General features: G+C 38.8%; 1 protein-coding gene across 1 annotated transcript in view; it reads right to left on the reverse strand.

The window, feature by feature from the left end:
* abat (4-aminobutyrate aminotransferase) overlaps positions 1-15186 on the reverse strand; it is a 39055-nt gene extending 23869 nt beyond the window's left edge. The window contains exons 1-2 of the mRNA XM_040116875.1: positions 15085-15186; positions 13430-13497 (exon numbers count right to left, since the gene is read on the reverse strand). The gene's annotated coding sequence lies outside the window, so the exon portion shown is untranslated. The remainder of the gene's footprint in view (positions 1-13429; positions 13498-15084) is intronic.
* Positions 15187-16465: the final 1279 nt, after the last annotated feature.

Below are 16465 nucleotides of genomic sequence, written 5' to 3' on the forward strand. Positions count from 1 at the left end.
TGCTCTATAAAGGTATTCCATAAAACAGATGTCAGCCATGTTTCAGTGAAGCAGAGCAAAGTACGCTTCCTGCAGTCATGTTCACTGTTGACCAAGGCTGTTAGTTTAACTACTTTGTGGGCAATTGGCCTTACGTTGCCCATAATAATAAAGGGGAGACGAAGTTTAAATCTTGTGTCTGTTGGTCCTCTCCCTGACATCCACACTAACTCTCTTGCGTCACCAACGGCCTCCCCATAGCTCAGTTGGTATGTTTGCTAGCAGAATTGTGGCACCATGCCGGCATTCTAGCACCTCATGGCAGAAGTACACTGTCATTGTCTGCAAGTAAGCGTTGGTGTCCTAAATACTCGACTTAGTTCCAAGAAAAAATTCCAGTAGTTCAATTTGGCCTTCTCAAGCACCATAGCATTATCAACAGTAGATAAAAGATAGAAAATAGAAAAAATAGACAAAGACAAGTAAAGTTATCTTTTGATGTGATCTTGCAAAACTGGTAAGCAATGGAGACTCCAAGCTCTTGCAGTGATGATGATATTTTACTTTTCAAACTTCTTAACAAGGGAAAAATAAAGTATTCAGCTGATCAAACACTGGCAAGGCAATGAGCGAATCCCATTGACTGGGAATGTGTTAAAGAGGGATCACAATGTTATTTATTTATTCACAGGTCTACTATGTATTGTAAATGAGCAAAAAGAAGACTCTTTCTTCCTGTTATTCACTTTTACTTGGTGTGGAAATCCCTTTGGCTTGGAGTTTGATCTTTTGGCTGTTTGTGAAACTACTTACTCAACAGCTGAACTTAACTGTTGACATTAGTGACAACACTGCCAACCACTACAGAAGAGGTTGATAGCAAACTGTGATCAGAGTTTCCCCTTTGAAGTTTTTATGACTTGACCAAAGCAGTCACTAGTATCTTCCTCTGGACAGCTCTGGACAGAACAGTTAAGGAGACACTTATTTGTATTAAAAGAAAAAAGAAAAAAACAAAACAGTTAAGGTCTTTATGAAGAACCATGTTTAGGGAGGCTTGCTAATATAACTGTAAAAATTATTCGGATTAATCAAAATCCTGGGCCATACTCACCAGCTTTAAATCTCAAGTCTATCCAGCAGGTTTGACTGCAGCAACTCAAAAAACATTATTTACCAAGAAGGGTGTCTATACAAAAATATGATGCTGAAATTAATACATACGTAGCTTAGATCACAGTGACATTTAAAAATATGCAATTTGCATAGCAGGCTGTAATTAAACACTGGCAAGGTACTCAAATGGCTTAAAAAATAAATGTAAATTAAAAATTAAAGGACTAAATTTCACAATCCCATCATGTTGTTTTACAATGTATATAAAAGTGCAGCATCTTGCATATATTATGCAAAACTGCAAACACAGCAGTTATGTTGCAAACCTTCTGTGGGCTGCGAAACACCTCTTCATGGAGAACATGGAATGTTCTCTTCTATTATCCAACTTCCCATACTACTACATCCCTGTTATATTACATTCGGCCCTGTTCATACCTGGCATTAACACTCATCTTGGGTGATCTGAGAGACAGCTCAGTTCACAACTTGCATAAGAACGCATCTCCACATGGGTCTCAAGTGACCACTTGTGAACGGATCTCACCTCCCCGCTCTATATGCAAACACATACATCAATTCCGGTTGCAAAGACCGAATGCATTGTGTTTAACCGGCACGAGGCAGCAATGAACTTCCCATGTGTAGTCTACTGGAAATTAAAAGAAAAAGAAGAAATCAAAGCAATACAGCCTGGGTTCATTCCTTGGCATATTCCAAACAAACCAAATCGCCCATGAAGGTTTTACACACTTGTAATATATCTGTATGTATTTTTGAAATTTTCAGACATCATGGAAAAATCCAGCTCATGTGATTTTTACGACTCATTTGTTTTGCGAATGAGTATGTACATTTGCTTACACAGAAAGACGTCAGTTGAGCAGGTTCTCCAGTACTGCATTTGCATACACACTGCTAAAAGATTGTGGCCATATGCGACCCAGACCACCGCCAAAAGTGGTCTGAAAGATTGGATCTTGATGCGTCCTCAATGCTGCTTTGGTGCATTCACACCTGTACTTAGAGAAGTCCAATTGTGAACGGATCACCCAAAACGCATGTTAACGCCATGTATGAACGGGACCTTATATGCACTTAATGGTGGGGAAAATTATGTATTTCTGTAATGTCACACAGTCTTTGGAAATACACTTTAACAATAAAAGCATGTCTCAAATGTTGTAGCCCCACTATAAAAGTAAAAGACAGACAGAAAAATAACAATGTTTGATTATACATGTTGTAATTAAGGTAAGAATTAGAATTTGGCCAGGGAAAAGGGGTTAGCGGCTCTTAATTATATCCTTTTATCAGAATATCAGGAGTAAAGTCCTGAATTTTAAGAAAAGAATGTAGAATATCATCAGAAATAAATGTAAATTAACCAATTTTGTATATTCAATATTTTATATATTTATAATATTTTTTACATTTTAATAAAACGTCCAAGGTTACTGAACAAAAGAAAATTAAAAAAAACAAAACTTTCATAATATTGAAATAATACAAACACAAAATATACCCTTGACACAATCATTGGCACCCTTCAATTATATTTGGTTGTAGAACCTTTGACAACAATGACAGCCTCTAAACTTTTCTTGTAGCCATCTAGAAGCTTCTTGCAGCCGTTTGCTGGTAGTGTCTGCCACTCTTCCACTGCTATGTGTTCAAGCTCTTTTAAGTTTGCAGGAGTCCTTTTTTGCAAAGGCAGATATCAGCTCTTTCCAAAGGTTTTAATGGGATTTAAGTCAGGACTCATTGCTGGCCAGTTTAAAACAATCCATCTTTTCCTTTTCAACCATTTTTTTGTGCTGCTGGATGTGTGCTTTGGGTCATTGTCCTGCTGAAAGACCCAAGACGTTCACCTTAAACTTAGTTTTCTGACGCTTGGTAACACATTTCACTCTAAAATGCCTTGGTGATTATTCTTTTGATACATTAAATGCCTCCAGGACCAGAGGCAGCAAAGCAGCCCTACAGCATGATAGAATCTCCACCATGGGTTACTGTAGGCAGAGTGTTCTTTCCCTTATTGGCTTAATTTCATCGCCTATAAACAAACTAAAGCACTGCATTCCCAAAGAGCTTTATTTTGGCTTAATCTTTCCATAGAACATTATCCCAGAAAGACTGGCTTATACATGAAATTTTTGCAAACATGAGTCTTGCCTTTTGCGCCATTCTTTCAATAGTGGCATCCTCCCTGGCCGTCGTCCAGGGAGCCCTAACTTGCTTTAGTGTGCGGCATACGGTAAGAAACCACCACTCCGGATTGTTCCAGGTCAGCCTGAAGCTCTTAAATGTCTTGTGTGGTGTTTCTTCCATAGTCTGCACCAACCTTCGCAGACTTCTCTCATTGAGTTTCTTCTTAGCACCACATCCTGGTAGTGTCGTTACAGTTTTATGACTGTAAAACTTCTTGATAACATTACGAATAGGCATTTGAAGAACTTTGGTGATTACCTTGTAGCCTTTGGAATTTTTATGTTTTTTGATAATAGCATTTTTGTTGGTCTCACACAGCTTTCTTTTTTTTGCCACTATGAAAAAGAAACTGGAAACAATCAGCCCCTTTATATGAAGTAAATCCATCATTCACTGGTTAACTCAGGTCATGTGAACACTGAAAATTAAGCACAGGTGAGTCTTATTTGCATTTTATTTTGTTTGTATTTTTTATTTCACTATATGAAAGCATTTTGTTGTTGCTGTTGCTCAATAACTTTGGTCATTTTACTAAATAATCTGATTATACAAAATTGGTTAATTTGCATTAATTTCTAAAGATATTCTAAATTCTGTACTTAAAATTTGGGGGTGCCAATAATTTCAGCCAAGACTGTTTGCGATGTACATGTTCAAATAAAAGTTTTAGGGCTTTCACACTGAGGACCTTTGTGTGCATTATCTGAAGCAATCAAAGCTTCCTGCCAAAATTGATGACAGATTCAACCCTGTTATAAAGCTGCATGTTTCCCACTGCCAAAAAGAGAGAGCAAAGTTGTGCGTTATGTGGATCTTGGTTATTCACAAGAATTATTTTAAGAATATTTTTGTCAAATTGGTATCTTTAATAAGCTCGTTGTCATAAAGTAAAAAATCATCTCTCTTCCCATAAAATGTTTTTGGAGCTCCCCTAAGTAGGAGTCATTTCACAGGTTAAGATAATAATTAATGAAATGCTTTTACTCCTAGGTCTAAAAGTAGGAACAAATATGTGTCACTCAGATTTCCTACTCTGAGACTCTTCTGGTTAAACAGTATCTCCTAAATGGTAAAATAGTAAGTCCGACCCAAACAGATTGGCCTATTGATGATTGACAGGAGAGGGGACCTTTGAGACATCAATCAGTTACCAGCCTATGGGAAGCACGCACACCTGTATTGATAACGACATTCTGCTTGAGGTAAGTCAAACATTAACACTGATTACATAATGTTGCCCTATTTTAACTGAAGCATGGTTTCATCATTTTCATCCCTGAGAACAGTATATAGTATAATAGTATAATAGTATTATTACTTCATATTTAGTGGTGATATTTAAGTGAAAATAATCAAAGATGACAAATACTCAAGTTGACTTGGAAATAAAGTTTGAAATCAGTTGCAACAGACACCTCACAGCCTGCTGCAGGTGCAGCAGGGCTAGTTAAAGTATGGCATAGGCACAACGTTTTGTATTTTTTCTTAATCTGATTTGGCAGAATTTACTGATGATCTTCTTTCTCAGACTCTGCTGTTACTTTGTTTACCTTTACCAACCGGAATTTAAGACCAATCCAACAATGGGAAAAAGGTCTCATAAGAGGTCTTAACAGCCATGTCTAAGTAAACTCATAGTTAAAGTTGCAAAATGGCCAAATGAGCGAAACAAAAAAAAGACAATTCATTGCAATGGGGAACAAAAGATTTAGTACATTAATAGGATGCATTTCTAGGTTAATCTACAAGACAGCATTTGTAACAAAGCAACATGTAATTACCTGGTGAAACGGGACATACTGATGGGATTTAAAAAGGACTTGATTTAAATTTAAGACATTTAGATTTACCTGGAGCACTGAGCCACAAGTTTTTATGCAGGGAGAGAGCAAGCTGACGGGTGATCAAGGAGGAAGCCATGACAAAACTGTCAACAGACAGGAAGAAGAACAAGACAGAGGCAGCACCTGCCCTCAGGGTCTAACTTCACCAAGTCACCTACAGGAAAGGAGAGTGAGAAACAGAGAGTGGGGATGAATGATGGAGAAGAGAAAACCAATAAGCTGTTACATCCACTAAATGTATTCATTTCAATTTATCTTTCTGATTGTAAAAAGCTCGGCGTATTCATGAGCGGTGTTGGGCAAGTTACCTGAAAACTGTAATCCATTCCTCATTACACATTACTCTCACATTGAAAATGCAATTTTAATTACATTACGTTACTTATTACTCTGCAACAAAAGTAATGCGTAAAGTTACTGATAACTTTACTTTCTTTACTCAGCTGTTAGCTCCGACAGAGGAGCCTTAAACACCTCCACACACACACACACACACACAAACACAAACACACACAAACACAAACGCACACACACAAACATACACACACACACACACAAACATACACACACACTGAACCCTAAAACTAAGTCTTAACCTTCAAACAGCCTTTTAGAGATGCGAGGACCGGCCAAAGTGTCCTCACTTTCCCAAAATGTCCTCACAGTGATAGTTTCTAACCAAGATTTGTCCACACAACCATAGAAACACATGTACACACACACACACACACACACACACAACATATTTTTACATAACACATGTAGAAAAAGAAAACAAGACACTGCAGTTAACAAGAAGGCAGCTTCTGACTGACCATCCAGCATCTAGCTTAGCATTAGCCTTGGTAACTACACAGAGCTCTCCAGAAATCCTAACCTCAGAAGTTTGGTTACACACTACTCTTACTCTAAAAACAGGTGAGTCCTGATTTTTCACATACCTGTTTCTAACATCTGCCACATCAGCCAGCCAAGAATGGCAAAAAAAAAAAAAGAGGCAACTTTGGAATTGCCTGGAGATATACTTCTCCAATTTTGAAAGAGGCTACTGTCTACCCAGCACCGCAACCATATCCTGAAACAGTCTAACCACTGAGCCCAGAGACCAAACTGATAACAACCCTCCATCAAACTCCCAGTAACACAGAACAAGCCAACCCCCACGTGTCAAAGTAACAGAGTGTTCCTGTTATTATTAACTGTAATGTAATTACTGAATTTCAATCTCTTAATCCCTTACACTACTTGTGACTGAAAAAATAATCATTTTACTATACTGTAACGTGTTACTGAGTAATGTGTTACTACCCAATGCTGTTCATGATTCATTTATTTCATCACTGGGTCAATTAGGAAAGTCACAGACAAAAAAAATTTAAAAACTGGAATAATTAAACAACAAGCTTGAAAATGTACCATTCTCTCATACTATGACATTATGTGGTATAATTGTTGATTTATAGCAAGACAAATGTTTTCTGGAGAAATGTCACAGCCTGCAACAGCCAGTGGTGGCTGTTAATTTGTGATCATTCTATAGAAAGTGACTTTCTGATTTAAGATACTGGTGCACTGCCTTTCCCTTTCAATGCAGCGAAGGTGTTGACATCACTGTAATACTTTTAAAGGCAGCCCGTATGACTATTCCAAAAGTTAATCATTAATCAAATGAAAACACTTGGTTTAGGTTACAGATAGTGTTTGAGGTTCAGGAGCTTTGGATATCATGCTCCTCATCACAGTTAAAAGTTTATCTGTAAAATGTCTGAGATCCATCAGTCACCGGACAAACTAATATTTACTTCCAGCTGCTGACAAAAATCCGAAGAAACACACTCGCTCAATCAGTTTAAAAAAAGAAAATGAGTATTCAGTTAAATGAGTAGCTCACAGTATTTAACCAATTCCAATATCATGGAATTGGTTTGGAATTTACCTACTGGTTCTGGGTTTTTAAAAATGCAGACATTTTTGTTGACAGCTATTCAATGACAAAAGAAGAAATGTAAGAAAACTGGGCAGAATGAGGCCAAGAGGAGCATAGCTGTCTGCTCTCTCTCTACTCTCTCATCTTCCAAGGTCTTATGTAATACTGGCATCAAGAACAGGAAAATTCCAGCTATCTGCTTTCACACAGCAAAGGAAACCTCGGCCCTTCACACACAGACACAGACACAGACACAGAAACAAACACACACAGACGGTTTCTTGGCAACACCTCGTGAACTGGATGAAACTGGTTTGGAGTATGAGGTTACACAAGACTGCATCTTCACATGCCCTGGAGGGGTGGGATGGGTTATGTGAGGGGGTATATTATAAAGTGATGGAGGACAGCTAAAGGGACACAGGGAGTCTGAACTGGAATAAACTGGCATCCAAACACAAAGGGAGTGCAACAACAGTGATGCCTAATGGAATACTTGAGCTGGGAGTCTGAAATGGAGGTGGATTCTTGATGCTGTGTTGGAGGTTTCAGTTGTCCTAACCACAGATACCTCATCATAGGAAAGAATTTACACTTAAGCAAAGGATTTTACTTGCTGATTATCAAAGGACTGCTGACATTAAAATGTGATTTACATTATCTAGCTGTGTCCATTATGCTTATTTACATTCAAAATTCAAGTTCTGATGTAAAGTGATCATGGGAGGGTTTGCCTTGTCTGGCTTGTTTGGGTTATGATAGAAAAGAACTAGTTCATACATGTTATAGTTATAGTCGTTCTGAACAGCTACAGTCGAAGGTGGGGCAAAAAGTTGGTCGTCACTGAGAGGGAACAGACGCCACCATTGTTTAAATTTGGAGATAACAGCACACGTCTTTAAGCAGTCTCACCTGAAAGGCTTTCTTAGTGCTGCACTCAGTTGTGCCCATAAGTGACTGAAATAAAGTGGGGTCCAAAAGTCTTCTTTCCCAATCAAGTGAATGGGTGAATAAAGAATGAAACTAGAATTACCGCCTCGCAGTTGTATGCCTCCACCAATCAGTTGCAGTTTACATCCATGTCTATCCAGACTCATAATATATATAAAGTGAAGACTTTTGGGGATTCTAATAAAAAGGTATTATGTGTATTTTATCACAATTAGCGTATGAATTCTTGACTTATGGCCAAAAATGTGTGTTTTGTTAGGGCACAGTGACCTTGACCTTTGACGACCAAATTCTAATCAGTTCATCCTTGAGTCCAAGTGAATGTTTTTGCCATATCTAAAGAAACTCCCGCAAGGTGTTCCTGAGATGTCACGTTAACGAGAATGGGACATACGGACGTACGTATGAGGTACTTAAAAAAAGAGCTAAAGAGTTCAAACCCTACATACTTTCTCACCCTTATCACACATTGGACACATTGGACTTCATGCAGTGATTGGACACACCCTTGTCCAATCACTGCATGAAGTCAGTGTGAATGCTAGATTGTCAGTTTTGGAAAGTTAGAAATATTGTTGGACAGAGCAACCCGAAATATCAGAAATGTTTGAGCGGAGGGGGTATCCAAAGCTGTTCAATCATTCAAAAAGCATTTCTGATAAAGCATACAGCATATAAAGCATAAAGGGGAATAGCAATGACTGAAAAATGCAAGAGGCTGCATTGGTGGGAGGCCTGCTGTTAAGAGTACCAGTTTTGATACTGGAGTCCACTTTGAGGACTTATCAAAAACCAAAACACTACATAGTGGTTTATTACACGAAAGGATTTTACAACATAGTTATGTAAAGTTATCAAAGTCATGACAATAGCAATCATTAATTTTAAACAAATGTAAATGTGTCATAAATTCAATTATATCAGTCCATACTTTACATCAAACCAGAAGCTCAACAGACACTTTTTTTACTACAACTTTCTCAACTTTTAACATACAAATAACACATACACACAGACCTTATGTCAGCAGCAGTGCTCTCCATTGTAGAAACTGCCCCATCATACAATCATAAATATAGTGGCTTAATATATGGATATATGTATACTTGAAGACCTGCCAAGGTTGATTCTGAACCTAAATTCCAACTGAAATCCCATATTGTTATCCCTTTTTTGCAATAATAAATAAGGTCAATGCATCTTTTTAAAATGTATTGTTAATGTGGTGATAATCAATATTTTTACAATACCAATTTATGAAATAACAATGTCAAAACAATTTGACAATGTGAAAGGAGTCTGTGGTAGTGAAGGTTCACACTCCAGCTGGAGGAGCAAAAAGGATTTGATTGATAGCAGCTGACAGGTTTAGCTCCAGCCAGCAATGGCAGGGTAACAACAGAAAAAGTAAACACACTTGTGCTGCAGCTTACAAGCCGTGGGTAGACAGCGTGGTGTTAAGGCCCGTTCATGGTTTCTCCATGCTTGTTGCCACAAGGGTCCTTATGATGTAAATTTCCTCATCTACACTAGTCTGTGAGGGTTTGTGCAGATCTATGGGTTGATGTCCGTGTGCAGCCCAAAATGTCCACACTGTCCATAGACTGTCAGAGTGTCAGACTGTCTGAATAGCAAGTGCGCCAACTGTGGATTTACCAAGTTTCAGAATGAGATTTTATGAAATATCTACATAGTGACACCAAAACAGACCTGACCCGCTAAGGCATGGACTCCAGAGTACCTCTGAAGGTGTCCTGTGGTATCAGACACCAAGACTGTAGCATCAGATCCTTTAAATCCTAAGTTTTCCTAATTTTTGCAGTTTGGCAGGGTGCATTATCATGCTGAAAGAGGCCTCTGACATCAGGGAATACCATTGCCACGAAGGGGTGTACTGTATGTGGTCTGAGACAATGTTAAAGTAGGTGGTACATGTCAAAGGAACATACACATGAATGCCAGGACCCAAGGTTTCCCAGCAGAACATTGCCCAGGGCATCACACTGCCTCTGCCGGCTTGTCTTCTTGACATAGTGCATCCTAGTGTCATCTCTGCCCCAGGTAAACAAGGCACACATCCAGCTTTCCACATAATGTAAAAGAAAACTTAATTTATCAGACCAGGCCACCTCCTTCCATTGCTCGATGGTCCAGCTCCGACACTCTTGTGGCCATTTTAGATGCTTTCGGAGGTGGACAGGGATCAGCATGGTCACAGATCTGTGGCTAAGCAGCCCCATACACACTAAGCTACAATGCAGTGTATCTTCCGACAGCTTTCTATCATAGCCAGTGTTAAGCTTTTGAGCAATTTGTGATACAGCATCTTTTCTCTGGGATTGGTCCAAACGGGCCATCCTACGCACATCAGTGGACCTTTGGCGCCCATGACCCTGTCACCGTTTTACCAACTGTCCTTCCTCGGACTGCTTTTGGAAGGTACTAACCATTGCATACCAGGAACAATCCACAAGACCTGCCACTTTGGCCATGCTCTGACCCAGTCGTCTCGCCATCACAATTTTGCCCTTGTTAAAGTTGTTCAGATCCTTACACTTGCCCATTTTTCCTGCTTCCAACACATCAACTTCAATAACTGACTGTTCACTTGCTGCCTAATGTATCCCATCCCCTGACAGGTGCCATTGTAACAAGAAAATCAATGTTTTTCACTTAACTTGTCAGTGGTTTTAACGTTGTGGCTGATCAGTGTAAATGGATGTAAACATGTCTTTAATAGTTAGTTATACTGATCTTCTTATTTATGCCATTTTTATACTGTCATACTGTTTTGCTGAAACAACATCATATGATGCTGTCAAGATTCGATTTACTTTGTTGCAGGGGCATTATTAAAGTCTTTTGCACAAAAGTGCCTGTAATGCTGAGGTTTTATTGGCTAAATTACAAATGGATGCATGTATACTTTAAATTGCTTTAGCAAGTAAATCAATATTAAAAAAATATTTCGAATCTTATAAGGATCATGATCCAACAGCCTCTCACAAAATTTTAATGAAAATATCTATCTATCATTGAATTCCATACAACAATATTGTTTAAATGAATTGGAAATATCAACAATATCGAAATTATTTCCTATTTTTTTCTGGTTATTGGACTGCTTTGATGAATATTTTAGAAATATATAGACGACTAAGAAATCTCCAGCTTATCATATCAACCAATACTTCAAAAAACACAACAACAAGGGAGCAGTTAACAGTTACTGATCACATTTTCCAGTCTTGAACAAGGCTAGGGTTGTTCATTACCACAGATGATCACTTACACCTTCAGTCATTGCTATTCCCCTGTGAGAACCAAGTTTGAAATCTCCAACCTGTCACTATGGCAACTGCATAGGCACAAAAGGAAAAGAAAGAGAAAGGTTTCAATTTATTTAACATGCCAATAAAAGTCATTTAGTGAGTACTGTCAGTCATTGTGTGCTATGCTTCTTCACCAGTAGGTAAATGGACTGCATTTATATAGCACTTTCTAGTCTTATCAACCACACAAAGTGCTTAATACTACTGCCACATTCACAGCGCTCTTTTCTATATACTGTGTTTTACACACACACACACACACACACACACACACACACACACACACACACACACACACACACACACACACACACACACACACACACACACACAATGTCTCTGAGACAATTCCAATTTAAAAACAAGTTGTTAAAATTGCTGCATGTTTATTGAGAAGTTGAATCATATCCAGCAGCACCAAAAGCAAACACTGGCTGCATATATAACACTACTCGCCTCATATTGATGCTCTTTGACAACAGGGACTAAAGTGACCCACTAGAATTCATTTTGTCAGAGAATATCTCACAATCCAGTGACCTGAGTTATTGATATGTTAATTCAACCATGCATACTAAGTCAGATACAATAATACCAATCATGCAGTCACAACCACCCTGTCCTGTGAAGGCTGGGAGCACTGGATGACAATTAAACCTGGACAGCCTGAACCTTTTGACAGAAGCAGTCAAAGCCTGTCGACATCAGAACCTGACACAGAAATTTGGAAGTTTTCCTCAATTCTGACTTGAATTTCCAGAGCCACGTCTCTAACATAAAACATAAAACTTGTCTTTTGTCGTTATAAACTTACATCCGGGGTAAGAAGCTACTTGTCTGAGACTGATGCAGAAGAAATTGTACATGCATTTATCGCTTGTCAGTTGGATTATTGGAAGGCCCTCCTCACTTGTCTACATTAAAAGGGACTATTGGCCAACTACAGCTAATACAAAATGAGTTCTTAACAAGAAACCAATATGATCATATTTTTGATCATTTATTTGATCACATTTTTCCATCACATTACACCTGTTCTGAGATCTTTGCATTGGCTTTTGGTTAATTTCTGAATTTAATATACAATTCTTGTTTATAAAGCCTTTTTCCTCAGTGCAACTTTGACCTGTTGTGGCTCTTCTAAGTGTTACATCTGAAGTTGGTTTGTTTTTTGGGTTTGGTTCTAGCTCCTAGAATACCATGGCCAATTTGTACTATATATGCTCCCAAATTGAAACTGTTCAAAAGCAGACTATAAACATTCATGTTTTCTTGTACATTTTATTAATTTTGATTGGTGTGTTTATGTGCGATGTACATAAAATTTTGCTTGATTACTTTTTGCTTGAAAGTGGTCTGGGACAGTCAGATCTGCTGTCCTATGCTCCGGTGACCTGTCATTGCATTGATAAAAAGACTGTTGTGTAACCACAGCTGCAATGTGGTGTTATTGAACACCAGAGTTGCTAGACTCCACAGCCCGGCTACTGGATCGGCAGGCATTTGATCGACAAAATAATGCTTGTGACAGATACAGGGAGGTGCATATGTCTGAAATCTAACTGTTCTGAGAGCCTGGTATAGACTTACCAGAGATAAATATATGGTTTAGAAAATGTTTATAAGACAGAACAGAGAACTCCACTGACAACACTGCATCATATTATATTGCCTTTAGCACACACTAAACCTGCCATACAGACAGATGTATTAGTCAGGGTACACTAATGAATAAGTGGCAATATGGGAAGCAAAATGGGACAAGGGACCAATTTAGCCAGAATTTCTGAAGCTTGGGGTCAGCCCCATGTAAGGGTCCCTTGGTATGCATATGGAGTTGTTGGAGCTTTCTTAAATAGATAGTATTGCATACATTTGTATTAAATTTTTTTAATATATATATATATATATATATATATATATATATATATATATATATATATATATATATATATATATATATATATATATATATATATATATATATATAAAATTTACAAACCTGCTGAAAAATGGACCTACAAAAACCTCTTCACCTGTACCTTATTGTCATTTATAAAATTCCTTACTTGCTGGTTTCTGTTTTCCAACATGGGTCCAGGGACCTCCAGAAGTCTTAATTAAGCTGCAAGGGGCCCTAGAACAACATAAACAATCAGTTACTCTAAAGACACCCTCCAATGAAAATCAAGTTTTTAAACTTTGTTTACATTTCCATATCGTGTTTTTTATATGATACAAGACATATCATGAGCGAAATAAGCAGTCAGAGCCATGGCTGAGTTATTTCAACCTTGGAACTGCAGTGTACCAATGACAGTCTTGAAAACACGCACTCAGACAGCCTGGGTTTCATACTTCACATATCTAAGGAACAAATCCTGTCAACCGGTAGGGCAAAAGAAACCTGAAAAATCCAGCGCTGAGCAGACTTGTCAGTTCATAGAGCAAGACTTTGCCTTAGCACAACCATTAACGCTGTGTTAGTCTCTGCCAGTTACAAGCTAACAAGCTAAAAAGCTGCATACACAAATGAAAGACGCTAACTACACTTGCCATTCTGACATGTCTGCTAGTCGCTGATTTTGGTGCACAACATACTCCTCATCTGAGTTTGGGTCCAACTAAGACTCAAACATGTATGGCTGAATCACCCCAATGTTTCCTCTAAAGCTAGCCATCTTGATGCTCACTGCTCTTTGCCTTGTCAATCTAGCACAAGCACTGGTGATTGGCAAGGAACAAGGCCTGTGATATTTGCATATTTGAATATTCATAGACCCAAAATTTCTCAATGAGGAAGTAAGTATAGAGTTTTTTTTATTTAATTTTTATTTGGGAAAACCATGTTAACAAAATATTTATCAGAGTATTTTTGCATACTTTAAAACGTGTCTGGAGGGGAGCTTAAAAAATAATTTCCATGTCAGTTACTGATACAATTTTTAATATTTAATTTCACTGTGGTTATTATTCAACCTAAGCTGAATGTTGTGTTACAGCTGTACTGAATGTTTTACAACTGCGGGGCGTATATTGACCAAAAGAAACACAATATGTGGCCAAAGTATTTCCCAGAATAATTTTGCTACCTGGGAAAGACTCAAATAGAAAAATTCAACCTAAGCTGAATGTTGTGTTACAACTGCACTGAATCTTAAACAACCTTTAAACTTCTCTTATCATCGTGAAGGTGAAATATGCTAGAGTTGTCGGGTTGGCTTTATGTAGACCAAAGGCTGGGACCACACGTCTCTTCTGCTCCTTTGCTCTTGGAGCAAGGATTAAGAGGCCAGTCGTCTAAGCTCATTTTAATTTACAGACATTAAAGAGAGTGTGTGCATCCAAAAGATTGGGGCATATTTAAACTTGTTTAAACGGATGTTGTTTGTTCAAGTGTTTTTCGCGTTTCTGGGCTTCTTCTGAAAAATCTGGTTCCCACTGGATCTGGCTGGCTCACACTCTACAGGTTATGGATCAATAATGTTATTTTATCCAATCTTACTAATTTTTACTAATAGGTTACGTTAGGTCCAGACAGATGCTTTGTCTGCTGCTTTCCTGACGTTGACGTTGCAGACTGCTGCGTATCCCGATGCTTTAACGGTTTAGCAGCACACACGCTCACCGATGTCAGTGAGTGTCAATGCGAAACGACAGTGTCCTGATTCAAGCAAGTCACGGTGATGATCCGTGTGCCGGTGAAGGCTTTGAGAGCACTTACCTGTGATCCAGCGACGGCAGCAAGATCTGAGCGTAGATCCTCGCACCACAGGATGACAGTAGGACGGCCGCTCGGCGTCTGTCTCCGGTTTTGTCAGCCAGGCCTGCTGTCTACAAGAGGAGGGGCTTATTCTCTTTCTCTCTGTCTCTCACTCTCTTTTTTAAACAAATCTTTATTTGTATTTAAATCCTACACACGTCGATGAAAACAGATTTTATCCAGTGGTTATAGGCCTAAATATCCTGTGGCTTTTGGGTAGTGATAAAGACAGCAGAATGGGTGCAAAGGTGTGTATAACAGTATAAAATATAAATTTACCTCCACATTACAGATAGATGGATCGTGAGTGAATCACAACTTCAACATACCTGACGGTTTCGCAGTGATCAGTGCAGATTTGCTCATTTGCTAAGGAGTAAGGTATTCACTAGCTCCCCATAGTTTACTGGTAGGAAACTCGGTTTGCATGCACACTAGGTTACAACAGCTTTGATACAGATGTAAAGTGGTCAGTAAACTGTAAAATAAGGCCAATATATACTGGTACATCATAGTGAAACTCCAAACCACAACCCAAGTAGCAAAATGAATCTTCTGATCCAACATATGCCTGGGTCTTCGGCCCGAGTCTGGCCCATATACTTCCACGTTTGAGCCAATTCTGGCGGTTATACTCCAGTTATACTCCAGGCTGAAAGCCAGCAATATTTTCTGTGTGCACCACAATTGGTGTAAATGTGAAAGTTGTTTCTGACAGTCACGCTGTATGTGGGCCAGACTTGGGCCGAGGAACCGGATGTATATTGTCCCAAAAGAAACACTATATGTGGCCCAAGTATTTGCCAGAATAATTTTGTTACCTGGGAAAGACTCAGTTAAAAGCTACAAGTACAGATAGCTGAGTACAGAGAGACTTTATAGAGCTGTTTGTCTAGTCTTCAGCACAGCAACACTCATTGACCTGACTAAGCGGGTTGAGCACACAGTTATGGATAAGCCCTGCTTGCAACCATGACCACAACATGGCTCTTAGCAGCTATCCCTAGCTTTGAGGGTGGAGAAACCGGAGTTCTATTTCATATAGGCTTTGCCCTCTAAAAGCTGTTGCTATTAGGTCCATCCCTCGTGCATGCACAGTTGTGATGACTTTCTTTCATGCCCTGTGCCAGCATTGGGCCCCGATCAGGTCCACATCTACAGTATATAACATCTACATGACCTGAACTCTGCTCCATCTTTTTCTTCAGCGTAGTTATGCAGTCATTTGTGAAGAAAAGAGTAACGAGTTCTCAGAAGCAGCTGAAAGCAGATGCCTTTGCAGCACTACAGGACGGCGATGACAATGATGATAATGATGATGGATAGGCTAAGAATGCTAGAT

Source organism: Xiphias gladius, chromosome 3 (assembly GCF_016859285.1).
Source record: "Xiphias gladius isolate SHS-SW01 ecotype Sanya breed wild chromosome 3, ASM1685928v1, whole genome shotgun sequence".
NCBI lineage: Eukaryota > Metazoa > Chordata > Actinopteri > Istiophoriformes > Xiphiidae > Xiphias > Xiphias gladius.